Source organism: Oncorhynchus kisutch, linkage group LG1, assembly GCF_002021735.2.
Source record: "Oncorhynchus kisutch isolate 150728-3 linkage group LG1, Okis_V2, whole genome shotgun sequence".
NCBI lineage: Eukaryota > Metazoa > Chordata > Actinopteri > Salmoniformes > Salmonidae > Oncorhynchus > Oncorhynchus kisutch.
The window spans coordinates 9,973,742-10,000,276 of record NC_034174.2 but is presented as its reverse complement, the minus strand read 5'-3'; the positions used below and the strand labels follow the sequence as shown (position 1 = coordinate 10,000,276).

The 26,535-nt window shown below is 45.2% G+C and overlaps 1 protein-coding gene across 1 annotated transcript in view; it reads left to right on the top strand.

Moving 5' to 3' along the window:
* The first annotated feature begins 2,111 nt into the window (after positions 1-2,111).
* LOC109866703 (zinc finger protein GLI1-like) overlaps positions 2,112-26,535 on the top strand; it is a 137,824-nt gene continuing 113,400 nt past the window's right edge. The window contains exon 1 of the mRNA XM_031825510.1: positions 2,112-2,469. The gene's annotated coding sequence lies outside the window, so the exon portion shown is untranslated. The remainder of the gene's footprint in view (positions 2,470-26,535) is intronic.

Here is a 26,535-nt window from a genome sequence, read left to right as displayed (position 1 = left end):
GAATCTGTTTTTTAGGGCGGTGCTAAAGTGATCTTAGAAGTAAACAGCGGCTTTGAGAATGATGATCGCATGCAATGATGACGCAAAACATGACTAGGTATCCCCCCTTACCCCGTCACTGTCCATTTCTTGTTTTTAAACGATGAGAGAAGTGCTACACCAGGTGGAGAGAGATTGTAAGACAGAAATAGTTGCTTTATACATGCTGTACGTTACGACATGACACGTCATGATATAACGGAGGGTCCGTTTTTCAACTTTTCTCCAATACTATAGTGCCGTTACCATGTCGATCAACGCTTGATATTATTGATTGATTATACTAAATATAGTTTAGTATAATAGCCAGGGGCGGCAGGGTAGCCTAGTGGTTAGAGCTTTGGACTAGTAACCAGAAGGTTGCAAGTTCAAACCCCCGAGCTGACAAGGTCTGTCTTTCTGCCTGTTCCTAGGCCGTCGTTGAAAATAAGAATTTGTTCTTAACTGACTTGCCAGGTTAAATAAACGTAAAATAAATAAAAAATAGAGCCGTTACCATGTCGATCAACGCTTGAATAGAAAGTTCACACCCCTGATTTTGAAGTCGCTACAGTCCCATTAGTTCTTTGAAGCCTTGTTGCGCACATTTGTACAGAATGGGGTGAGTTTACGTTAGATGTTTAATTTTATTTCTGAAATGAGGCTAATCAGGCGACAAAAAAAACACACCCAAATAGAAAATTAGAAAATATAAATGGACTGTTTGAAAATGTGAAGCAAAAAAAAAAAGTGAATGACATTTTTATTTGGCTTACCCCCGATGACATTGTGCGTACCGCAGTTTGATAATACCTGCTGTTGGGAATTGCGTTATTATGGGCTGGGCTTTAGTGTCTGTGTCAGACAGACAGCTATCATTGCTTTAAATTACATTCAATCTTACAGGAATTAAAAACAAAGTTAATTTTAAACGTATAACATGGTCTCAATGCTTTGAACCTTTGGGTTATAAGACCTTTAGAAAACCTGCTATATACTTCTGGTATTATATTCTCAATGAAAATAGACCTGGGGGGGGGGGGGGGTGAACCTCTAGTATAAAACATTTATAGCAGATATTATTGAAATTGTAATTAGATTTTTCTTCAGACTTAAATGTCATTCAATGCCATGTAAAAAAAAATCCACAGAAATGATCAAAATAGTGGTCACCAAACTTTTCTGAGTGAAGAGTACTTTCTGAGTCAAAATACAAGCAAATATCTACTGTTCAGATTTGTAAAAAAAAAAATCATGACTTAAAATGTAAGCCTATGCAACATTAACACATTACCATGTGTTTTTAATTATGTACATGGGAATTTAATGGCAGAAGTTATTTGTATGTACATTACGTCATCACGCACAGCCTTTTCTCAGCACAAAGTCAACTTGATGGAAACGCATCTCTGGTGGGAAAATGGTCATATCGTTTTGTACAGATTTTTTTTATATTCTCATGAAAATCTGTCGCAAATGGGATGGAAACCTAGCGTATGACAATACATTTTATGCGACGCGCCTTCAATTTATTTTCAAACGGCGTTCCTAACCTACTGCATGCATCCTGTCCTAGGACGTGGTGGCCTGACTCCAGGCCAGGTTTTGCGTTGTAGCCTACCTTGAATTCCACTAAGGCGTATAACATTCAAACAATCAACATCCCTAGTGCCACATATGCTGCTGCCCAAGAAAGAAAAAAGTTCAAACAATTCTACAAGTTTTATAAATAAAAGTCAAATGAGACCCCGTATAATTTTCAGACCACCCTATGACAGATACTTTTCTTATGATGCATATGATAGTGAATTATGATTGACATTTACAGTAACGTGTTTTGTTACGTAATGATTATTGTTCTATTATGATCTGGTTTAACCGATTATTTATTCTGTTCGAGTGCATTTCAAGGTCTTCAGCCAGTGGAAGAAACTGTTAACTACGCCACTAAGAAAACTCCACCAACCAGACAGCATGGTCTTTTTTTCTCTCAAGAAAAACAAGAAGTGAACTTCCTGTTTCGGGGTGGTCCACAGACTTTGAAAAAAAGTGACGGGGGGGGGGGGGGGGGGAGAGAGGTCTAGCGTTCCCCCATTGACTGAGCAACTAACTTCGGGCTTACGGGACTTTGGTTACCTAAAATGGGGTTCGTTCAATGTTGTCCTACACACTGATTTCGTGAATTTTGTGAATAAAGTAACTATGGAAAGAAGCTCCTAAAAAAGTGGATAAAGACGTGGTTTGAACACGGGAGGTGGAATAGAAGAGAGAAGATACAGGTTAATTCCGGCTGCCCCATCTGTTTGCCAGAAGAACGCAGAGAGAGAGATTGGACATTCTGGAACCCCCAACGGGACGGTCTCGTTTTCAGCCACCGAGTTTCCAAAAGTCCCAAAGCCCTGAGGATCAAGTCAACAAACTGATGCAGACTTCTTCAACTTTTCATAAAAGGTACAGTTGCTTTGCTTTATCCTATTCAGTTTCTGTTTCTAATTCCAAGTAAGCTAAAGTCGTTGATAGAAGAGATTTTTGAATTTAGGCCTAATAGTGGTGGTAAAAGTGTGTTTGTTTATATGCAAGTTCAATTTGGACTTAGCAGTTATGTAATATGTTATGGTGAGTATATTAAAGGTATTGTCATATTGGTGTCACTTCGGGGGATGATGGTCGAAATGGGATGTTCAATCTAATAGACGATGGCGGTGCGTGCAGTGTTAACGTTGAGTAAACAAAATGATCAATGTTAGCCAAATTCACTAGCTTTCGTTATTTAAATTGATTGATAATAGGCTATTGCCTTCAGTGCAGAACATCTGAAATATCTTCAGTGCACTGTGCATTTCAATACCTTATTTAGACTATTGAAGAATGCCTTTTTTTTTACATTCCCAACGTGCCTTCTCTTCTTTTCTGAACTTGTAAATTATATCTTAAAGTTTTGATTGTTGAAAATAGCCGTTTAAGAATCAATGCATGTCTTGGAGTTGGTCTATACATTAGGGAGATGTTGCTTCTCTTGCTGATGACGCATTGGCACGAGCGTAAAGCAACAACAAAAAGAAATCACTGTCGAGAATTTTGGAATTGCACGTCTCCCACCACCACCCAAACATAATATGTGGTAGTTGAGGTTTCCATCCTCTATATTCGGCCTGTGCCACAGCCACACACACTCAAAAGCCATCGGCCTGGCCTGCAGCTCCTCGCCTCGCTGTGTGTGTCTCTATGTCGGCGTTACAGAATTCCACGGAGGGTCGTGGTGGCGCTTGAGAACAGCTGTTTCTTGTAACCTGAAATACTTCAGGTGCCAATATCGTTTCCAAATGTGCTTATGTCAGGACACCCACAGCAAAACGAAATCATTATAGTAGCCTACCACAGGATTCTGAAGGTGAGTCTTTTGTTTTATTTTCATACGGAACATAGCCTACAGAGAGTTGAAGGAAGTTACTTGAAAAAGAATGCATTTATTGTCGAAGTTGATGAGATTTGTAGGCTTATTTCATAAACGCCAAGTCCTTTAGAGTGGTCTCGTTTTTGAAATGTGTTTTTTATTTATTTCATTCTGTGTGTCTTTTGAGAAAATGGGCGCAAACCGCTAATATGAAATAACGCGTAACACTTGTTAATCTCAGTAATTACTCTTAAATAGGTTATACAAATTAATCTGCTAATGTGGTCAGATTAAGACCATTAGACAACATTCGACTAGTGTTGAGGGTTTGTCAAATCCAGATTGAGCTCAACAGCCAATCCCCCTTTTTTTTAGGAGGAGGAGAGCCAAAATAAATGTGTCAATCAACACACTCCACACCACTGTCACAATATAATTCAACATCTACGCTTAAGGGCATAGATGTTTTCCTGTTCTGGTCACACAGTCAGGAAAAAAATATGTGTACTTGCATGTGGAGCGGCATCCGGGACAGGAGGATTTACTGACCCTGCAATTTAACAAGAACGACCTCCTGACTTTATGGGACAAGACGGGACATTATTACTATAAGAGAAATGGAAAGGGATTGAGATTGACAGAAGAAAAGAGATGAGAGGATAGATGGAGAGAAAAGGCAAGATGAGAGGACAGAGAGGATAGATGGAGAGAAAAGCCAAGATGAGAGGACAGAGGATAGATGGAGAGAAAAGCCAAGATGAGAGGACAGAGAGGATAGATGGAGAGAAAAGCCAAGATGAGAGGACAGAGAGGATAGATGGAGAGAAAAGCCAAGATGAGAGGACAGAGGGGATAGATGAGAGGACAGAGAGGATAGATGGAGAGAAAAGCCAAGATGAGAGGACAGAGGGGATAGATGGAGAGAAAAGCCAAGATGAGAGGACGGAGGGGATAGATGGAGAGAAAAGCCAAGATGAGAGGACAGAGAGGATAGATGGAGAGAAAAGCCAAGATGAGAGGACAGAGAGGATAGATGGAGAGAAAAGCCAAGATGAGAGTACAGAGGGGATAAATGAGAGGACAGAGGGGATAGATGAGAGGACAGAGAGGATAGATGGAGAGAAAAGCCAAGATGAGAGGACAGAGGGGATAGATGGAGAGAAAAGCCAAGATGAGAGGACAGAGGGGATAGATGGAGAGAAAAGCCAAGATGAGAGGACAGAGAGGATAGATGAGAGGACAGAGGGGATAGATGAGAGGACAGAGAGGATAGATGGAGAGAAAAGCCAAGATGAGAGGACAGAAGAGAAGAAAAGAGGACAGGAGATATTCGCACATGTCCCATGACTGGTCTGGTTGGTGTGAAAACCTCTGCAGGGGATCTTCCTCCTCCCCCCTGGTATTTATCAGTGTAATAGCCCTGTGTTACGGCCTAAAGGGTCCCCGTTAGGACAGGGCCTAAACAGATAAAGCATACAGGAAGGAACTATTTTCCTCTTTATGCTGCTAGCTGCCTCTCAGACCAGAACGTTTTATCACAATCAAGATGACGTTTGTTTTCTCATTTACCTCAGTTTATCTATCTATTTATATTGATACTTAACCTATTTATTTATCCAGACGGCTAAGTGAAGAACACATAAAGGTTCAATAAAAAAATGATCAATGGTATTTTTAACTGTATTATCATTGATAAATGGTTTGATCATCAATATAGATTAGAATGTTGTTATTAACCTAATTATTATCAACACACATATTGTGACTTAACAGGTTCAATGTTTATGTAAACGTAGGGAACTGGTCTTGAATTTTGATTGTAGTTTTCAACCAGGGAGCGTTAGACATACTCTGGGGATTGTGTTATTCTGGAAGTCACCACAGGTCTTCCTAAAAACAAACCAAAGAATATTTAATCAAAGCGAATCCCGGTACTCAAGGCTAAAGCAAAGTTAGCATTGCAGAGAACACAGACTAAACTAGACCGGACTACACCAGACCAGACTAAACTAGACCGGACTACACCAGACCGGACTAAACTAGACCGGACTACACCAGACCGGACTACACCAGACCAGACTAAACTAGACCGGACTACACCAGACCAGACTAAACTAGACCGGACTACACCAGACCAGACTAAACTAGACCGGACTACACCAGACCGGACTACACCAGACCGGACTAAACTAGACCGGACTACACCAGACCGGACTACACCAGACCAGACTAAACTAGACCGGACTACACCAGACCGGACTACACCAGACCGGACTAAACTAGACCGGACTACACCAGACCGGACTACACCAGACCGGACTACACCAGACCGGACTAAACTAGACCGGACTACACCAGACCGGACTACACCAGACCGGACTACACCAGACCGGACTGCACCAGACCAGACTAAACTAGACCAGACTACACCAGACCGGACTGCACCAGACCGGACTGCACCAGACCGGACTGCACCAGACCAGACTAAACTAGACCAGACTACACCAGACAGGACTGCACCAGACCAGACCGGACTACCCCAGACCGGACTACCCCAGACCGGACTACCCCAGACCGGACTGCACCAGACCAGACCGGACTACCCCAGACCGGACTACCCCAGACCGGACTACCCCAGACCGGACTACACCAGACCAGACTACACCAGACCAGACTACACCAGACCAGACCAGTATACTCTAGACCAGGCTAGACCAGACTAGACCAGACTAGACCAGACTAGACCAGACCAGACTACACCAGACCAGACCAGACCAGTATACTCTAGACCAGACTAGACCAGACTAGACCAGACTATACCAGACCAGACTATACCAGACCAGACTAGACCAGACTAGACTAGACCAGACCAGACTAGACTAGACCAGACCAGACTATACCAAACCAGACCAAACCAGACCAGACCAGACTAGACTACACCAGACCAGACTAGACTAGACCAGACTAGACTAGACTAGACCTGACCAGAGCAGACCACTTCCAGGCAGAACAGGCCGACTGCAACAAGTGGTGTGTTTCTGTACAGCAGATTCCATTTTGGTCTGTCTGCTTAGCGTGGAAGACGTCACGTGACTCACGGCATTGGTCCCGTCTCTCCTCCCACCTCTGAGAGAGACAGAGAGAGAGAGGGACCACCCTCACTGGGATCAGAGGCCCTTTCACACCCTGTGAACCTGAAACAATCAGCTGTCTGTCTCCGGCTCATGGGCCTTCAGAGCGGCTGCAGCACTGGGCAGCTACAGGGAGCGGTGTGTGGTGCAGAGAGGGACTGGGACTGGCTGTAGCACTGGGCAGCTACAGGGAGCGGTGTGTGGTGCAGAGAGGGACTGGGACTGGCTGTAGCACTGGGCAGCTACAGGCAGCGGTGTGTGGTGCAGAGAGGGACTGGGACTGGGACTGGCTGTAGCACTGGGCAGCTACAGGGAGCAGTGTGTGGTGCAGAGAAGGACTGGGACTGGGACTGGCTGTAACACTGGGCAGCTACAGGGAGCAGTGTGTGGTGCAGAGAGGGACTGGGACTGGGACTGGCTGTAGCACTGGGCAGCTACAGGGAGCAGTGTGTGGTGCAGAGAGGGACTGGGACTGGCTGTAGCACTGGGCAGCTACAGGGAGCGGTGTGTGGTGCAGAGAGGGACTGGGACTGGGACTGGCTGTAGCACTGGGCAGCTACAGGGAGCGGTGTGTGGTGCAGAGAGGGACTGGGACTGGGAGTGGCTGTAGCACTGGGCAGCTACAGGGAGCGGTGTGTGGTGCAGAGAGGGACTGGGACTGGGACTGGCTGCAACACTGGGCAGCTACAGGGAGCAGTGTGTGGTGCAGAGAGGGACTGGGACTGGGACTGGCTGCAACACTGGGCAGCTACAGGGAGCGGTGTGTGGTGCAGAGAGGGACTGGGACTGGGACTGGGACTGGCTGCAACACTGGGCAGCTACAGGGAGCGGTGTGTGGTGCAGAGAGGGACTGGGACTGGGACTGGCTGCAACACTGGGCAGCTACAGGGAGCGGTGTGTGGTGCAGAGAGGGACTGGGACTGGCTGCAGCAGAAGCACCAGGGGATAAACATCTGTGCATGCAGACACTCACAATGAGATGGACGCCTCTCACTTTCTTTATCCCATTAAACCGTCCCTTTCTCCCTTCATCTGTTTAGCTCCCATGTATGTGAGGATGAGAGGAAACATAAGGGAAGAACGTTTTATTTGATTTTATTCTGTTAATTTATGTTCTTTTGTGGGGGTTTTGACATTAAGACTGTCAGACTTTTTGCACTGTGGTGGTGCCCCAGGACTACCTGACATGATGACTCCTTGCTGTCCCCAGTCCACCTGGCCATGCTGCTGTTCCAGTTTCAACTGACCTGAGCCCTAGGACCATGCCCCAGGACTACCTGACATGATGACTCCTTGCTGTCCCCAGTCCACCTGGCCATGCTGCTGCTCCAGTTTCAACTTCCACCTGACTGTGCTGCTGCTCCAGTTTCAACTGTTCTGCCTTATTATTATTCGACCATGCTGGTCATTTATGAACATTTGAACATCTTGGCCATGTTCTGTTATAATCTCTACCCGGCACAGCCAGAAGAGGACTGGCCACCCCACATAGCCTGGTTCCTCTCTAGGTTTCTTCCTAGGTATTGGCCTTTCTAGGGAGTTTTTCCTAGCCACCGTGCTTCTACACCTGCATTGCTTGCTGTTTGGGGTTTTAGGCTGGGTTTCTGTACAGCACTTTGAGATATCAGCTGATGTACGAAGGGCTATATAAATAAATTTGATTTGATTTGATTTGGTGGTGTTGCTGTTCATACATCTTTTCACTGTTGTTCAGTCAGTCTGTTTCTCTCTCTGTCTTGTTCTCTGTCTCTCTCTCTCTCTTTCTACCTCATTGAATGGCTCCTGTCAATCAATGGATAGCTGTTGTTCCAGTTTGTTTTGTTTGCTCTGATATAATGACCAAGTCACTGATCACATTCCTTGAAAACCTACTCAACTTCATGTGCAAAGATCATCTGCATACTAACTCATCATATTAACCTCTTCACCATAAAACCTTGATGACAGAGGCTTGTCGTTAGTCTGCCTCAGGTGGAGGAGGGAGGGAAGGAGTGGGAGTGGGGGAGGGAAGGAATAGAATATCCAAAGGCCTGAGGTCATCTGCCTTTAGCCTAAAGAGCAGGAACCTGGACTTCATCAAAGAAATCGGAAAAACAGACAGTGTCAAACCTGGTATAGAGGAGATGGACCCACTGGTTGCCTTCTAGGTTACAGAGAGCTGGTAGTCCCATCCACCAAACTACCAGGTGGGTGGTATAGACGAGATGGACCCACTGGTTGCCTTCTAGGTTACAGAGAGCTGGTAGTCCCATCCACCAAACTACCAGGTGGGTGGTATAGAGGAGATGGACCCACTGGTTGCCTTCTAGGTTACAGAGAGCTGGTAGTCCCATCCACCAAACTACCAGGTGGGTGGTATAGAGGAGATGGACCCACTGGTTGCCTTCTAGGTTACAGAGAGCTGGTAGTCCCATCCACCAAACTACCAGGTGGGTGGTATAGAGGAGATGGACCCACTGGTTGCCTTCTAGGTTACAGAGAGCTGGTAGTCCCATCCACCAAACTACCAGGTGGGTGGTATAGAGGAGATGGACCCACTGGTTGTCCTCTAGGTTACAGAGAGCTGGTAGTCCCATCCACCAAACTACCAGGTGGGTGGTATAGAGGAGACGGACCCACTGGTTGTCCTCTAGGTTACAGAGAGCTGGTAGTCCCATCCACCAAACTACCAGGTGGGTGGTATAGAGGAGATGGACCCACTGGTTGCCTTCTAGGTTACAGAGAGCTGGTAGTCCCATCCACCAAACTACCAGGTGGGTGGTATAGAGGAGATGGACCCACTGGTTGCCTTCTAGGTTACAGAGAGCTGGTAGTCCCATCCACCAAACTACCAGGTGGGTGGTATAGAGGAGATGGACCCACTGGTTGCCTTCTAGGCTACAGAGAGCTGGTAGTCCCATCCACCAAACTACCAGGTGGGTGGTATAGAGGAGATGGACCCACTGGTTGCCTTCTAGGTTACAGAGAGCTGGTAGTCCCATCCACCAAACTACCAGGTGGGTGGTATAGAGGAGATGGACCCACTGGTTGTCCTCTAGGTTACAGAGAGCTGGTAGTCCCATCCACCAAACTACCAGGTGGGTGGTATAGAGGAGATGGACCCACTGGTTGCCTTCTAGGTTACAGAGAGCTGGTAGTCCCATCCACCAAACTACCAGGTGGGTGGTATAGAGGAGATGGACCCACTGGTTGCCTTCTAGGTTACAGAGAGCTGGTAGTCCATCCACCAAACTACCAGGTGGGTGGTATAGAGGAGATGGACCCACTGGTTGTCCTCTAGGTTACAGAGAGCTGCTTCTCCATTCCACCAAACTACCAGATGTGAAACAGTTGAAGGGACTCAGGGGGTATGCTAATTTCGTATAGAGCAGACCTAACTCACTCTATTAAATTAATCAAAAGAGGATTTTTTAAACAATGTATTTGTCTAGAAATTCAAAATGAAATGATCTCAACTGAAAAAAATGTCCTCCTGTGTGCTACCTATATCCCCCCCCCCCACCCTCTCTGATTCAGGGTTAAATGCAGAAGACACATTTCAGTTGAAGGCATTCAGTTGTACAAGTGCTGAAGTATCCCCCTTTCTTTTCCCGAATTGCTAGAGCACACAAAAAACGACACATACCTCGGCCTAAACATCAGCGCCACAGGTAACTTCCACAAAGCTGTGAACGATCTGAGAGACAAGGCAAGAAGGGCCTTCTATGCCATTAAAAGGAACATAAAATTTGACATACCAATTAAGATCTGGCAAAAAATACTTGAATCAGTTCTAGAACACATTTCCCTTTATGGTTGTGAGGTCAGGGGTCCGCTCACCAACCAAGACTTCACAAAATGGGACAAACACCAAATTGAGACTCTGCACGCAGAATTCTGCCAAAATATCCTCAGTGTACAACATCAACATATCTGAGCAGGTAACCGATCGCTGCAGCTGTACATAGCCCATCTGTAAATAGCCCACCCAATCTACCTACCTCATCCCCATATTGTTTTTATGGCAGAATACCTGACCACTGTGACTGACCCAAACTTATGGAAAGCTTTGACTATATACAGACTCAGTGAACATAGCCTTGCTATTGAGGAAAGGCCGCCATATGCAGACCTGGCTCTCAAGGGCAGACAGGCTATGTGCTCACTGCCCAAAAATGAGGTGGAAACTGAGCTGCACTACCCAATCACATATTAGAGATATGTATTTCCCTCAGATTACACAAACCCCCAAAGAATTTGAAAACAAACTCAATTTCGATAAACTCCCAAATCTATCTGCCATCATAGCAGCAAGATTTGTGACCTGTTGCCACAAGAAAAGGTCAACCAGTGTAGAACAAACACCATTGTAAATACAACCCATATTTATGTTTATTTATTTACCCTTTTGTTCTTTAACTATTTAAACATCGTTACAACATAGAAATAATATGACATTGGAAATGTCTTTATTCATTTGGAACTTCTGTATGTGTCATGTTTACTGTTGATTTGTATTGTTTATTTCACTTTTGTTTATTATCTAGTTCAAGGAGGATACGAGTGGGGGGAGGAGCTTGACTTTACTAAGTAGTTGCAAGAGGACAACGGCATTAAAAGGTTCATTCACACAGAATGGGTCATACAGAATGGGTCACACAGAATGGGTCATACAGAATGGGTCACACAGAATGGGTCATACAGAATGGGTCATACAGAATGGCATTCACACAGAATGGGAAATACAGAATGGCATTCACACAGAATGGGTCACACAGAATGGGTCACACAGAATGGGTCAAACAGAATGGGTCACACAGAATGGGTCACACAGAATGGGTCACACAGAATGGCATTCACACAGAATGGCATTTACACAGAATGGGTCACACAGAATGGGTCACACAGAATGGGTCATACAGAATGGCATTCACACAGAATGGGACATACAGAATGGCATTCACACAGAATGGGACATACAGAATGGCATTCACACAGAATGGCATTCACACAGAATGGCATTCACACAGAATGGGTCATACAGAATGGGTCACACAGAATGGGACACACAGAATGGGTCATACACAATGGGTCACACAGAATGGGTCATACAGAATGGGTCATACAGAATGGCTTCACACAGAATGGGTCACACAGAATGGGTCATACAGAATGGGCCACACAGAATGGTTCATACAGAATGGGTCACACAGAATGGCATTCACACAGAATGGGTCACACAGAATGGGTCATACAGAATGGGTCACACAGAATGGGTCACACAGAATGGGTCATACAGAATGGCATTCACACAGAATGGGTCATACAGAATGGGACACACAGAATGGGTCACACAGAATGGGTCACACAGAATGGGTCACACAGAATGGGACACACAGAATGGGTCACACTCATATTCATGGGAAACATCTGTTTTCACTGCTGGGTGGACGGTGCAGTTAAATGTCTTGAAAAATGAAATTGCATTTTTTTATAAACTAAAGAATATGCATTTACATATCCTCATCCCAAAAATGATTAATTTAACCAGGGAGTTGAGAATACAACAAATGTTAATCAATGCCGAATGATTGTGTCTCACTTAGCATGTACTGTTATATCAATAATATTTTTTAGAATAATGTGTATAGATGCCAATAAGTAGTTCCTCTCTAACATAATGATTTCCTTGTAGTTCAGAGCAGAGGAAGCCCGGAGTGTGTGTGTCTTTGGGACACGTGTGTGTTCACAGCCTGGGGGGTGTTGCCTGTGTATGTGGGTATGTTTGTGTATGGATGTTTGGCATGCACAGGTGTGGTGTAGTAGTTCAGTTGAGAGAGAGAGGGTGGAGAGAGAGAGAGGGTGGAGAGAGATGGAGGGAGAAAGAGAGAGAGAGAGAGAGCGGGTAATGGAGAGAGATGGAGGGAGCGAGAGAGATGGGGATGGAGAGAGATTGAGGGAGAAGAATTGAGAGAGGGGGGTGGAGAGAGATGGATGGAGGGAGAGAGAGAGAGAGAGAGAGATGGGGATGGAGAGAGATGGAGGGAGAGAGAGAGATGGGGAAGGAGAGAGAAGAAGAGAGGGGGGGTGGAGAGAGAGGGGATGGAGAGAGATGGAGGGAGCGAGAGAGAGAGATGGGGATGGAGAGAGATGGAGGGAGAGAGAGAGATGGGTAAGGAGAGAGATGGAGGGAGAGAGAGAGGTAAATAGGGAGAAGGAGTGGGAGAGAGGGGGGTGGAGAGAGATGGAGGGAGGGTAAGGAGAGAGCGTGTTGAACAGGGAGGAGTGGGAGAGAGAGAGAGAGAGAGAGAGAGAGAGAGAGAGAGAGAGAGAGAGAGAGAGAGAGAGAGAGAGAGAGAGAGAGAGAGAGAGAGAGAGAGAGAGAGAGAGAGAGAGAGAGAGAGAGAGAGAGAGAGAGAGAGAGAGAGAGAGAGAGAGAGAGAGAGAGAGAGAGAGAGAGAGAGAGAGAGAGAGAGAGAGAGAGAGAGAGAGAGAGAGAGAGAGAGAGAGAGAGAGTTGAACAGGGAGGAGTGGGAGAGAGAGAGGGGATGGAGAGAGAGAGAGAGAGGGAGGGTAAGGAGAGAGAGCGTGGTAAAAAGGGAGAAGGAGTGAGAGAGGAGAACTGCTGACAGTAACAGAAGGATCCACCTCTTCTCTCTCTGATCCACTAGGCCTTCAAATGATGGTGGCGAACCGGGAGACGGAGGGAGGGAGAGAGAGGGAGTCAGGCTGCTGACGTCTCATGTGGTAGATATTAAAATAAAACGGGTGGTAATGGGAAACAGGCGAGGACACACACACTGCTGGAGTCGTATGCCACAGTGATCTGTGCTCATTTCCTGTTGTGTTATCTTAGGTCTTGGTACTGAACAGGGTCTACAGGCTACATGTTATAGTTAGTGGATGTATGGGGAGGGGGTAGACTAGACCGGATAAAAGCAAAGTGAAACACGATCTGTGTGTGATGAAGAAGAGAGGAGAGGAGGAGATCACTTGCCTAGCTACTACCTCTGGGTTTATTGTCTTCAGATCACAACTTGCATTGACTTATGTTGAGAGGGTTGGCTGATCATCAGGTTAAGTGGTTCATCAATTATCTCTATCAACCATCATCTTGGTTGTTTTTAGTGTTTAATTGAACCTGTATTTAACTAGGTTATGTCACAATGTATCACATGTATAGGCCTTCATGGCTTCATCTCAATCTCATTTAATGTGTACATATTATTATGTTGGGTTTTTACATTCAAGTGAGGTAAACAAGCACATCTAAATGGTTGAATTGGATTAATATTTGTAGGTTAATCATAAGACCTCATCCCCTCATCTCTCAAGAGGTCTGTGTTTTAAATGCTGTTTTCATTAGTCAGTACGTCATTCACATCGACAGGCAGACGTAAACATTATACCTCAACTCTTGGAGCGTGTTTGTTTGTGTGTGTGTGTGTGTGTGTGTGTGTGTGTGTGTGTGCATGCAAGTGTGTGTCTGTGTGTGTTCTCTCATGGAATGATGACTCACACGGTGTCGTCCTCCTCTCTGAAGACTGAAAGAGAAGAGCTGGCGCTGTTTATTATTTCCTCTGGTTGCCATGGCCACCGTGCGTTTGGGTTCCGTCATTAGAACACTCTGATGTTCTGAGGGTTCTGTCCTCTTCTTCTCTTCATCTCCACCTACTTCATGTAAACACACACTCCAGTTTAACTTCCAGTAGACTCCGTAGAGAAGGCAAGAAGTTAATTAATACACAGTCCACTTCATTTCCACAGCTTTTATGTGATAAGCTATTACATTTTATTGTTGGAACAATTATTTCTGACTTCCATGAAGTGGAATTGGAAGGAGCCTCATGTACACACACACACACACACATATATGCACACTCCTCGGCTGGCGGTTACCACATTGCGTGTCACAGCAGAGAGATAAGGATCCAGAGCCAGAGCAGGGAGGGAGTTGGCCGGCAGAGCTTCTGATTCTTAAACAGACCTCAGCAAACCCAGTTCCACACCCTGAATACAGGAAGAAGAGTCTGTCCTCACCAGACCCAGTTCCACACCCTGACTACAGGAAGAAGAGTCTGTCCTCACCAGACCCAGTTCCACACCCTGACTACAGGAAGAAGAGTCTGTCCTCACCAGTCCCACAACCTGACTACAGGAAGAAGAGTCTGCCCTCACCAGACCCACAACCTGACTACAGGAAGAAGAGTCTGTCCTCACCAGACCCAGTTCCACACCCTGAATACAGGAAGAAGAGTCTGTCCTCACCAGACCCAGTTCCACAACCTGACTACAGGAAGAAGAGTCTGTCCTCACCAGACCCAGTTCCACAACCTGACTACAGGAAGAAGAGTCTGTCCTCACCAGACCCAGTTCCACAACCTGACTACAGGAAGAAGAGTCTGTCCTCACCAGACCCAGTCCCACAACCTGACTACAGGAAGAAGAGTCTGTCCTCACCAGACCCACAACCTGACTACAGGAAGAAGAGTTTGTCCTCACCAGACCCAGTCCCACAACCTGACTACAGGAAGAAGAGTCTGTCCTTACCAGTCCCACAACCTGACTACAGGAAGAAGAGTCTGTCCTCACCAGTCCCAGTCCCACAACCTGACTACAGGAAGAAGAGTCTGTCCTTACCAGTCCCAGACCCACAACCTGACTACAGGAAGAAGAGTTTGTCCTCACCAGACCCAGTCCCACAACCTGACTACAGGAAGAAGAGTCTGTCCTTACCAGTCCCACACCCTGAATACAGGAAGAAGAGTCTGTCCTCACCAGACCCAGTTCCACAACCTGACTACAGGAAGAAGAGTCTGTCCTCACCAGACCCAGTTCCACAACCTGACTACAGGAAGAAGAGTCTGTCCTCACCAGACCCAGTCCCACAACCTGACTACAGGAAGAAGAGTCTGTCCTCACCAGACCCACAACCTGACTACAGGAAGAAGTGTCTGTCCTCACCAGACCCAGTCCCACAACCTGACTACAGGAAGAATAGTCTGTCCTCACCAGACCCAGTTCCACAACCTGACTACAGGAAGAAGAGTCTGTCCTCACCAGATCCAGTCCACAACCTGACTACAGGAAGAAGAGTCTGTCCTCACCAGACCCACAACCTGACTACAGGAAGAAGAGTTTGTCCTCACCAGACCCAGTCCCACAACCTGACTACAGGAAGAAGAGTCTGTCCTCACCAGACCCAGTCCCACAACCTGACTACAGAAAGAAGAGTCTGTCCTCACCAGTCCCACAACCTGACTACAGGAAGAAGAGTCTGTCCTCACCAGACCCAGTCCCACAACCTGACTACAGGAAGAATAGTCTGTCCTCACCAGACCCAGTTCCACAACCTGACTACAGGAAGAAGAGTCTGTCCTCACCAGACCCAGTCCCACAACCTGACTACAGGAAGAAGTGTCTGTCCTCACCAGACCCAGTCCCACAACCTGACTACAGGAAGAAGTGTCTGTCCTCACCAGACCCAGTCCCACAACCTGACTACAGGAAGAAGAGTCTGTCCTCACCAGACCCACAACCTGACTACAGGAAGAAGAGTCTGTCCTCACCAGACCCAGTCCCACAACCTGACTACAGGAAGAAGAGTCTGTCCTCACCAGACCCAGTTCCACAACCTGACTACAGGAAGAAGAGTCTGTCCTCACCAGACCCAGTCCCACAACCTGACTACAGGAAGAAGTGTCTGTCCTCACCGGACCCAGTCCCGCAACCTGACTACAGGAAGAAGAGTCTGTCCTCACCAGTCCCACAACCTGACTACAGGAAGAAGAGTCTGTCCTCACCAGACCCAGTCCCACAACCTGACTACAGGAAGAAGTGTCTGTCCTCACCAGACCCAGTCCCACAACCTGACTACAGGAAGAAGAGTCTGTCCTCACCAGACCCACAACCTGACTACAGGAAGAAGAGTCTGTCCTCACCAGACCCACAACCTGACTACAGGAAGAAGAGTCTGTCCTCACCAGACCCACAACGCCCTATTAAAACACAATGTTGGGGTTTCCTTTATTTCGTATGTCACTCAATGTCTCTTTCTGTCTCTGTCTCTCGGTCTCTGCACACTATGAAAATAGTTTTCCTCAAGGGTTCTTTTGGGAACCATAATGAGCCCTTTAATGGTTCTTTGGGAAAGGTGATGGTTCTATGTGGAACCATAATGAGCCCTTTAATGCTTCTTTGCGATTCACAAAAGGTGATAGTGACAGTTAAAATGTAGGGACAGTGGCTCGTTAGCATTTTGTAGGTCGCAGTTTGCACACAGCTCTTTTTGTGCAATCGTGGACGACAGTGTCATTCCAGTTTTTCTACTCTGTTGTGTCACACCATTACATATTATCAATTCAAGGGCTTTATTGGCATGGGAAACATGTGTTAACATTGCCAAAGCAAGTGAGGTAGATAATATATTAAGTGAATATATAAAGTGAAAAACAATCAAAATGAACAGTAAACATTACACATACAGAAGTATGTGTATTATCTATGACTATGGCCAGTATTGGTGTCTTGTAAAAGACTCACATATGGTCTTGTGTCAATTGAGAACTGTTGACTTAATCAGTGGTTCTCAGTTCTCTGCTCAGGAACCCCCACCTGTTACAGAACTAACACACCTGATTCAACTTGTCAATTAACACAATAATAATAATACCAATGGAATTTTAACAATATAATATGGCTAACCAGAATTAAAGAAACCTGTGTGGTTCTTCCTAAAAGGCTCTACAAAGAACCTTTGATATTGAGAAAGGTTCCAAGGTCTCTTCTGGACCAAAATGGGGCTTAGGTGGGGTGTGTGGTGGGGGTTTGGCCAATGGTGTCGTCGTTGACCGAAAATATTAGGCCCTCCTGTTGGACATAGTGACAAAATATTGCTGTTTTAATTTTCCTGCAATTTTACACATTTTGCCATGGCTTATGTTATCTGAGTGACTCAAACATTATAATACAATCCAAAAGTTCATTCTCAAAGATGATCTTATAAATAAAATATATAGGTCCATCATCTTTTCTACAGACTTTATATCTGGTTTTAGTTGTTTAAGTTTACACCCAATTTTTTTTCCCATCCCGAAAATGATATATATTTTTACTGTTTGGACATAGGCAGCCCGACAAAACACTTGTGCGGCCCAAGACATTTCTATGCAGACACAAACCTGGGTTCTTTATAGAACCATTCTCCATAAATGTTCTTAAATGGGTTTTATAAAGCCCCAAAAAGGGTTGTAACCATAGCGGAACCTTTTCTTTGTGTTGTGTATATAACCATTTTTAATGGTTCTTTATAGAACCTTAGGAAAGGGTTCTTTATAGAACCTTAGGAACGGGTTCTTTATAGAACCTTAGGACTTTATGAGCATGGTTCTTTATAGAACTTTGAAAATATAGACTCTATATAGCACCAAAAAGGATCCGCTATGGTAACAAGCCCCCAAAAAATAACTGATTTGGTACACTATATAGAACTATTTTTTCATTTTTACCTTTATTTAACTAGGCAAGTCAGTTAAGAACAAATTCTTATTTTCAATGACGGCCTAGGAACAGTGGGTTAACTGCCTGTTCAGGGGGCAGAACGAAAGATTTTGTACCTTGTCAGGTCGGGGATTTGATCTTGCAACCTTTCGGTTACTAGTCCAACGCTCTAACCACTAGGCTACCCTGCCGCCCCGGTGTGTGACTTTGTCTCACTTTCATATGCATATCCTTTTAGTACTACTGTAGTTCATATTGATTCACTTTTTCAGTGAACAGTAGTAAAAATAGTACCTCTTTAATATGTTGTTGGGTATAAAACGAGTAGCTGTTTGAGACAAAGTCATCCCATGATCGCACCCCACTTAAATCAGACCAAATCAGCACACAGGTTATCATAAAGTAATCATAGATCATTTACAAAGTGTTTATAGAGTAATGTTCGAAGTGACACACATGACTAGATATGTTACGAGGTGTTTGGAGAGTAATGTGGTAAACAAAAGGACTCACACACACACACACACACACACACTAACTCACACACACTCACACACACACACTAACACACACACACACACACACACACACACACACACACACACACACACACACACACACACACACACACACACACACACACACGTGACAACTAAAATGCCACGAGCACAGTCACCCCAAACAAGTCATAAATTGAGTTTTGGTCTGTTCAGACAACCAGTCCATCGTTAGGTATTGTACAGACACGCGACTAAGTGCCAGTAGATGGGGACATCAATCCGCTGTGGGTTAGAGGTCACTGTGGAGAACCGTCAGTATGAAGTAATGTCCACAAGATTCCTACTGCTTACTACAACTGACTGTAGAGCGGCTCCACGAGGGGCCAAAAGGGGGCTTATAGTGCCCTTAGTTAAAACTTGTGCCCCTTCAGTTGTAGCAAAATGTGTATCAGCACAAGGAACAGAGTGCACTGCGGTGTGCGTAGGGGGACTAGGATAAACCACTTGGGCGGTTAGGTATGACTCCTTTTGGTTTCCATAAAATGCAGGGGGGGGGGGGAAGGCTTCTCATCAGTGGTAGACGAAGTAAATACCGTGATCAGCTTCCACCTGTCATTTTTGATTTTGATTTATAAGGGCGGGGTCAACTTTTACCATTGAAGCGGCATCCCCTAACTCTGCCTCAAGCCCCACACCATACAAAGTTGAGGACAAAGTTTACAGCTAGCTGAGAACTTATCTTCTTCGCTAGCTGTAAAAAAGCGGTAGTGTTATTAGCCTTAGTAAATTTAGCCACTGCCACGATGGATATCTAAAAATTGGCTTCGCCAAAGTACCGAAACAAAGCTGAAGGACAGTGATGAGCAGCAGCATCAAACCACTGAGGCCGCTGCCGAGCCCAGCAGTGGTGATACTGCCATGCCCAGCAGTGGTGATACTGCCATGCCCAGCAGTGGTGATACTGCCATGCCCAGCAGTGGTGATACTGCCATGCCCAGCAGTGGTGATACTGCCATGCCCAGCAGTGGTAATACTGCCATGCCCAGCAGTGGGGATACTGCCGAGCCCAGCAGTGGGGATACTGCCGAGCCCAGCAGTGGTGATACTGCCATGCCCAGCAGTGGTGATACTGCCATGCCCAGCAGTGGTGATACTGCCATGCTCAGCAGTGGTAATACTGCCATGCCCAGCAGTGGGGATACTGCCGAGCCCAGCAGTGGTGATACTGCCATGCCTAGCAGTGGTGATACTGCCATGCCCATCAGTGGTGATACTGCCATGCCCATCAGCGGTGATACTGCCGAGCTCCAGCTAGCTCCGTGTGCAGAGCCTACCACCTCTTCCACAAGCAGCACCAGGATAATGGTACCACGGTCCCCTCCACCTCCGACTGTTCCTGACGATCTTGGAACCAGGAGGAGCCAGCCCAGGTTAGCCTAGAATCCTACTCTAGCCGCAGGTTTTCTTTCCAAAACTCGTTAATTTAATAGCAACTGGTTCATAGGAAGAGAGTGGCTGGAACACTCGGTTACTGCAGATGCGGAATTTTGCAGAAAAGGCTGGGTATTCTAACAGGAAGCATGCTATTGATAGTACCAAAGGATTGGCTACGCACGCATCAAGCGAAGAGCATTTGAAATGCACTGCATTGTGGGAAGAAAAACAAGTTTGGGTATGGGTACTGAGGTGTCAACACTTGTTAATGGTGGGCAGCTGGCAAGAAATCGCATGTACAGTGCGAGTATTCAGACCCCTTGACTTTTTCCACATTTTGTTACGTTACAGCCTTGTTAAAAATGAATGAAATTGTCCCCCTCCCCCCCATAAATATACACACAATACCCCATAATGGCAAAGCGCAACAGGTTTTTAGACATTTTAGCAAATGTCTAAAAAAACAACTGAAATATCTTATTTACATAAGTATTCAGACCATTTGCTATGAGACTCAGTTGAGCTCAGGTTCATCCTGTTTCCATTGATCATCCTTGAGATGTTTCCACAACTTGATTGGAGTCCACCTGGGGTAAATTCAATTGATTAGAACACAGTGGCCTTCATCATTGTTAAATGGAAGAAGTTTGGATCTACCAAGACCTTTCCTAGAACTGTCCGCCCGGCCAAACTGAGCAATCTGGGGAGAAGGGCCTTTGGTTAGGAAGGTGTCCAAGCAACCTGTGTTCACTCTGACAGAGCTCCAGAGTTCCTCTGTCTAGATGGGAGAAACTTCCACAAGGACAACCATCTCTGCAGCACTCCACAAATCAGGCCTTTATGGTACAGTGGCCAGATGGAAGCCACTCCTCAGTAAAAGGCACATGACAGCCCGCTTGGAGTTTGCCAAAAGGAACCTAAAGTACTCAGACCATGAGAAACAAGATTCTCTGGTCTGATGAAACCAAGATTGAACTCTTTAGCCTGAATGCCAAGCGTCATGTCTGGAGGAAACCTGGCACCCTCCCTATGGTGAAGCATGGTGGTGGCAGCATCATGCTGTGGGGATGTTTTTCAGCGGCAGGGACTGGGAGACTAGACAGGATCGAGGGAAAGATGAATGGAGCAAAGTACAGAGAGATCCTTGATGAAAACCTGCTCCAGAGCACTCATGACCTCATACTGGGGCGCAGGTTCACATTCCAACAGGACAATGACCCTAAGCACACAGCCAAGACAACTCAGGAGTCGCTTCGGGACAAGTCTCTGAATGTCTTCGAGTGGCCCTGCGGTGCTCCCCATCCAAATTGAAGCGCTTGAGAGGATCTACAAGGAAGGATGGGGGAACTCCCCAAATGCATGTGTGCCAAGCTTATAGCTTTATACCAAGAAGACTTTGGCTGCAATCGCTGCCAAAGGTGCTTCAACAAAGTACTGAGTAAAGGGTCTGAATACTTATGGAAATGTGATATTTCAGTTTTTTATTTAGAATTGATTTCTAAAGATTTCTAAAAACCTGTTTTTGCTTTGTCATTGAGGGTTATTGTGATGTCATTATGGGGTATTGTGATGTCATTGAGGGTTATTGTGATGTCATTGAGGGTTATTGTGATGTCATTGAGGGTTATTGTGTGTAGATTTGATGAGGAAATAAAACAATTGAATCTATTTTAGAGTAAGACTGTAAAGTAACATAATGTGTTACAAGGGAAGGGGTCTGAATATGTTTCCGAATGCTCTGTACATGCGAGGACTCATTTTCCTTTTTGAGAAACGTGTTCAGTCAGCACAGAAGAACCAAGCTACACCTGAGGAAAGCTCAACTAATCCCACTGGTATTTGAGGGGGATTTTACAAGAAGATTTCGAGGAGAGTAGAATGATTGATTACTCATTTGAACTTTTATGTTTATTGTCATATAGTGTGATTCAAACTACACTGAACAAAAATATGAATGCAACATGTAAAGTGTTGGTCCCATGTTTCATGAGCTGAAATAAAAGATCCCAGAAATGTTCCATATGCACAAAAAGCTGGTTTCTCTCAAATGTTTGCATCCCTTTTAGTGAGCATTTCTCCTTTGCTAAGGTAATCCATCCACCTGTGGCATATCAAGAACCTGATTAAAAAGCATTATCATTACACAGGTGGACCTAGTGATGGGGACAATAAAAGGCCACTCTAAACCACACTATGCCACATGTGTCTCAAGTTTTGAGTGAGTGTGCAATTGGCATGCTGACTGCAGGAATGTCCACCAGAACTGTTGCCAGAGAATGTTATGTTCATTTCTCTACCATAAGCAACCTCCAACATCGTTTTGGCAGTATGTCCAACGGTCTTACAACCTCAGACCACGTTTAACCACGCCAACCCAGGGCCACCACATCCGGGTTCTTCACCTGCAGCATCGTCTGAGACCAGCCTCCCGGACAGCTGATGAAACTGTGGGTTTGCACACTCACTAGACATGTCACCCATTGAGCATGTTTGAGATGCTCTGGATTAACGGGTAGGACAGCATGTTCCAGTTCCCGCCAATATTCAGCAACTTCACACAGCCATTGAAGAGGAGTGGGACAACATACCACAGGCCACAGGCTGTAGGCTGCATCTGACTGCTGTAGGCTGCATCTCACTGTAGTAGACTGCATCTCACTGTCGTAGACTGTAGGCTGTATCTCACTGTAGTAGACTGTAGGCTGTATCTCACTGTAGTAGGCCGTAGACTGCATCTCACTGTAGTAGGCCGTAGACTGCATCTCACTGTAGTATGCTGTAGAATGCATCTCACTGTAGTAGACTGTAGGCTATATCTCACTGCAGTAGGCTGTAGACGGTATCTCACTGTAGTAGACTGTAGGCTGCATCTCACTGTAGTAGGCTGCATCTCACTGTAGTAGGCTGTATCTCACTGTAGTAGGCTGTAGACTGCATCTCACTGTAGTAGGCTGCATCTCACTGTAGTAGGCTGTAGACTGCATCTCACTGTAGTAGGCTGCATCTCAATGTAGTAGACTGTAGGCTGCATCTCACTGTAGTAGACTGTAGGCTGCATCTCACTGTAGGTGACTGTAGGCTGCATCTTACTGCAGTAGGCTGAAGACTGCATCTCACTGCAGTTGGCTGTAGGCTGCATCTCACTGTAGTAGGCTGGAGGCTCCATCTCACTGTAGTAGGCTGGAGGCTCCATCTCACTGTAGTAGGCTGGAGGCTCCATCTCACTGTAGTAGGCTGGAGGCTCCATCTCACTGTAGTAGGCTGGAGGCTCCATCTCACTGTAGTAGGCTGGAGGCTCCATCTCACTGTAGTAGGCTGTATCACTGTAGTAGGCTGGAGGCTCCATCTCACTGTAGTAGGCTGTATCTCACTGTAGTAGACTGTAGGCTGTATCTCACTGTAGTAGACTGTAGGCTGAAGGCTGCATCTCACTGTAGTAGACTGTAGGCTGCATCTCACTGTAGATGCCTGTAGGCTGTAGACTGCATCTCACTGCAGTAGGCTGTAGACTGTATCTCACTGCAGTAGGCTATAGGCTGCATCTCACTCTAGTAGACTGTAGGCTGCATCTCACTGTAGTAGACTGTAGGCTGCATCTCACTCTAGTAGACTGTAGGCTGCATCTCACTGTAGTAGGCTATAGGCTGCATCTCACTCTAGTAGACTGTAGGCTGCATCTCACTGCAGTTGGCCGTAGACTGCATCTCACTGTAGTAGGCCGTAGACTGCATCTCACTGTAGTAGGCTGGAGGCTACATCTCACTGCAGTAGGCTGTAGGCTGTATCTCACTGTAGTAGACTGTAGGCTGCATCTCACTGTAGTAGACTGTAGGCTGCATCTCACTGCAGTTGGCCGTAGACTGCATCTCACTGTAGTAGACTGTAGGCTGTATCACTGTAGTAGACTGTAGGCTGCATCTCACTGTAGTAGGCTGTAGACTGCATCTCACTGCAGTAGGCTGTAGACTGTATCTCACTGCAGTAGGCTATAGGCTGCATCTCACTCTAGTAGACTGTAGGCTGCATCTCACTGTAGTAGACTGTAGGCTGCATCTCACTGTAGTAGACTGTAGGCTGCATCTCACTGTAGTAGACTGTAGGCTGCATCTCACTGTAGTAGACTGTAGACTGTAGGCTGCATCTCACTGTAGTAGGCTGTAGGCTGCATCTCACTGCAGTAGGCCATAGACTGCATCTCACTGTAGTAGGTCGTAGACTGCATCTCACTGTAGTAGACTGTAGGCTGCATCTGACTGTAGTAGACTGTCGGCTGTAGGCTGCATCTCACTGTAGTAGACTGTGGGCTGCATCTCACTGTTGTAGGCTGTAGACTGCATCTCACTGCTGTAGGCTGTATCTCACTGTAGTAGACTGTAGACTGTATCTCACTGTAGTAGACTGTAGACTGCATCTCACAGTAGTAGACTGTAGACTGCATCTCACTGTAGTAGACTGTAGGCTGCATCCCACTGTAGTAGACTGTAGGCTGCATCTCACTGTAGTAGGCTGTATCTCACTGTAGTAGACTGTAGACTGCATCTCACTGTAGTAGACTGTCGGCTGCATCTCACTGTAGTAGACTGTAGACTGCATCTCACTGCAGTAGGCTGTAGGCTACATTTGGGGTATCACCCGGTCTATCTTGTAGCCTATTTTCATTATAGGCTACAAACTAGATACAGCTCAGCAGAGACTGTCAATTCAAAAGCACTTAATGATCCCGGAGTCTCGGCATTTGAACGTTATGTTTATTGTGGTATATTGTGATATAAGCAGATTTCAACATAATTTCAATGCAAGAACCCCCCCCCCCCCAAAAAAAAAAAAAACGATTTCTATACCCACTTAGTCACTTAATCCTGGCGCCGGTTCTGCTGTTGGGTAGAGTGAACTAGAAATTACTTTAGAGAACTGACTATATGAGAACTCCGTTTTGTAGCCATGTTCTCAAGATTCCTACGGTTGACTCCTTAGTCAGATCTAGAGCTCTTAACTATATTTACAACGTTTAATCCTACATCCTGCTTTGATGTGACAGAAGACTCACCCTCTAAACCTGCTGTTTCTGAAGATCTTTTAAATACAAAATGTTTTTAAAAAATCATCTGTTTGATTTTGAGAATTAAACGTTTAACAGTAGAGGAAGCAAGGTCTGCGTGTAGTTATATTATATTTTAGTGATGATCGAAATCATATGTAAAACAAGGAGAACAGGACAAACAGCCATAAACGGACACATATGTTTGACTAAACAGAATAGCTTTTTCTTTCAAGCTACCTCAGTGTTTTGTATTAGGTTTTTGTTTTGTTGTGTAGTCTTTTCCGCAAACACAAATACAAACCTGTAAATTAAACCTGTAAATTAAACCTGTAAATTAAACCAGTAAATTAAACCTGTAAATTAAACCTGTAAATTAAACATGTAAATGAAACCAGTACATTAAACCTGTAAATGTAACCAGTAAATGAAACCAGTGAATGAAACCAGTAAATGAAACCAGTACATGAAACCAGTACATGAACCATGTAAATGAAACCAGTACATTAAACCTGTAAATGAAACCAGTAAATGAAATCTGTGAATGAAATCAGTTCATTAAACATGTAAATGAAACCAGTACATTAAACCTGTATATGAAACCAGTAAATGAAACCAGCAAATTTAACCATTAAATGAAACCAGTAAATGAAACCAGTAAATGAAACCAGTGAATGAAACCAGTAAATGAAACCAGTGAATGAAACTAGTGAATGAATCCAGTAAATGAATCCAGTAAATGAAACCAGTAAATGAAACCAGTGAATGAAACTAGTGAATGAATCCAGTAAATGAATCCAGTAAATGAAACCAGTGAATGAAACCAGTAAATGAAACCAGTGAATGAAACCAGTAAATGAAACCAGTAAATGTTCTCTCTATTTCATTACTGCTGGGATTCTCTCTGTTTCATTACCTCTGGGATTCTCTCTCTGTTTCATTACCGCTGGGATTCTCTCTCTGTTTCATTACCACTGGGATTCTCTTTGTGTTTCATTACCACTGGGATTCTCTCTGTTTCATTACTGCTGGGATTCTCTCTCTGTTTCATTACCACTGGGATTCTCTTTGTGTTTCATTACCACTGGGATTCTCTCTGTTTCATTACTGCTGGGATTCTCTCTGTTTCATTACTGCTGGGATTCTCTTTGTGTTTCATTACCTCTGGGATTCTCTCTGTTTCATTACCTCTGGGATTCTCTTTGTGTTTCATTACCACTGGGATTCTCTTTGTGTTTCATTACCACTGGGATTCTCTTTGTGTTTCATTACCACTGGGATTCTCTCTGTTTCATTACCACTGGGATTCTCTCTGTTTCATTACTGCTGGGATTCTCTCTGTTTCATTACTGCTGGGATTCTCTTTGTGTTTCATTACCACTGGGATTCTCTTTGTGTTTCATTACCACTGGGATTCTCTTTGTGTTTCATTACCACTGGGATTCTCTTTGTGTTTCATTACCACTGGGATTCTCTTTGTGTTTCATTACCACTGGGATTCTCTCTGTTTCATTACTGCTGGGATTCTCTCTCTATTTCATT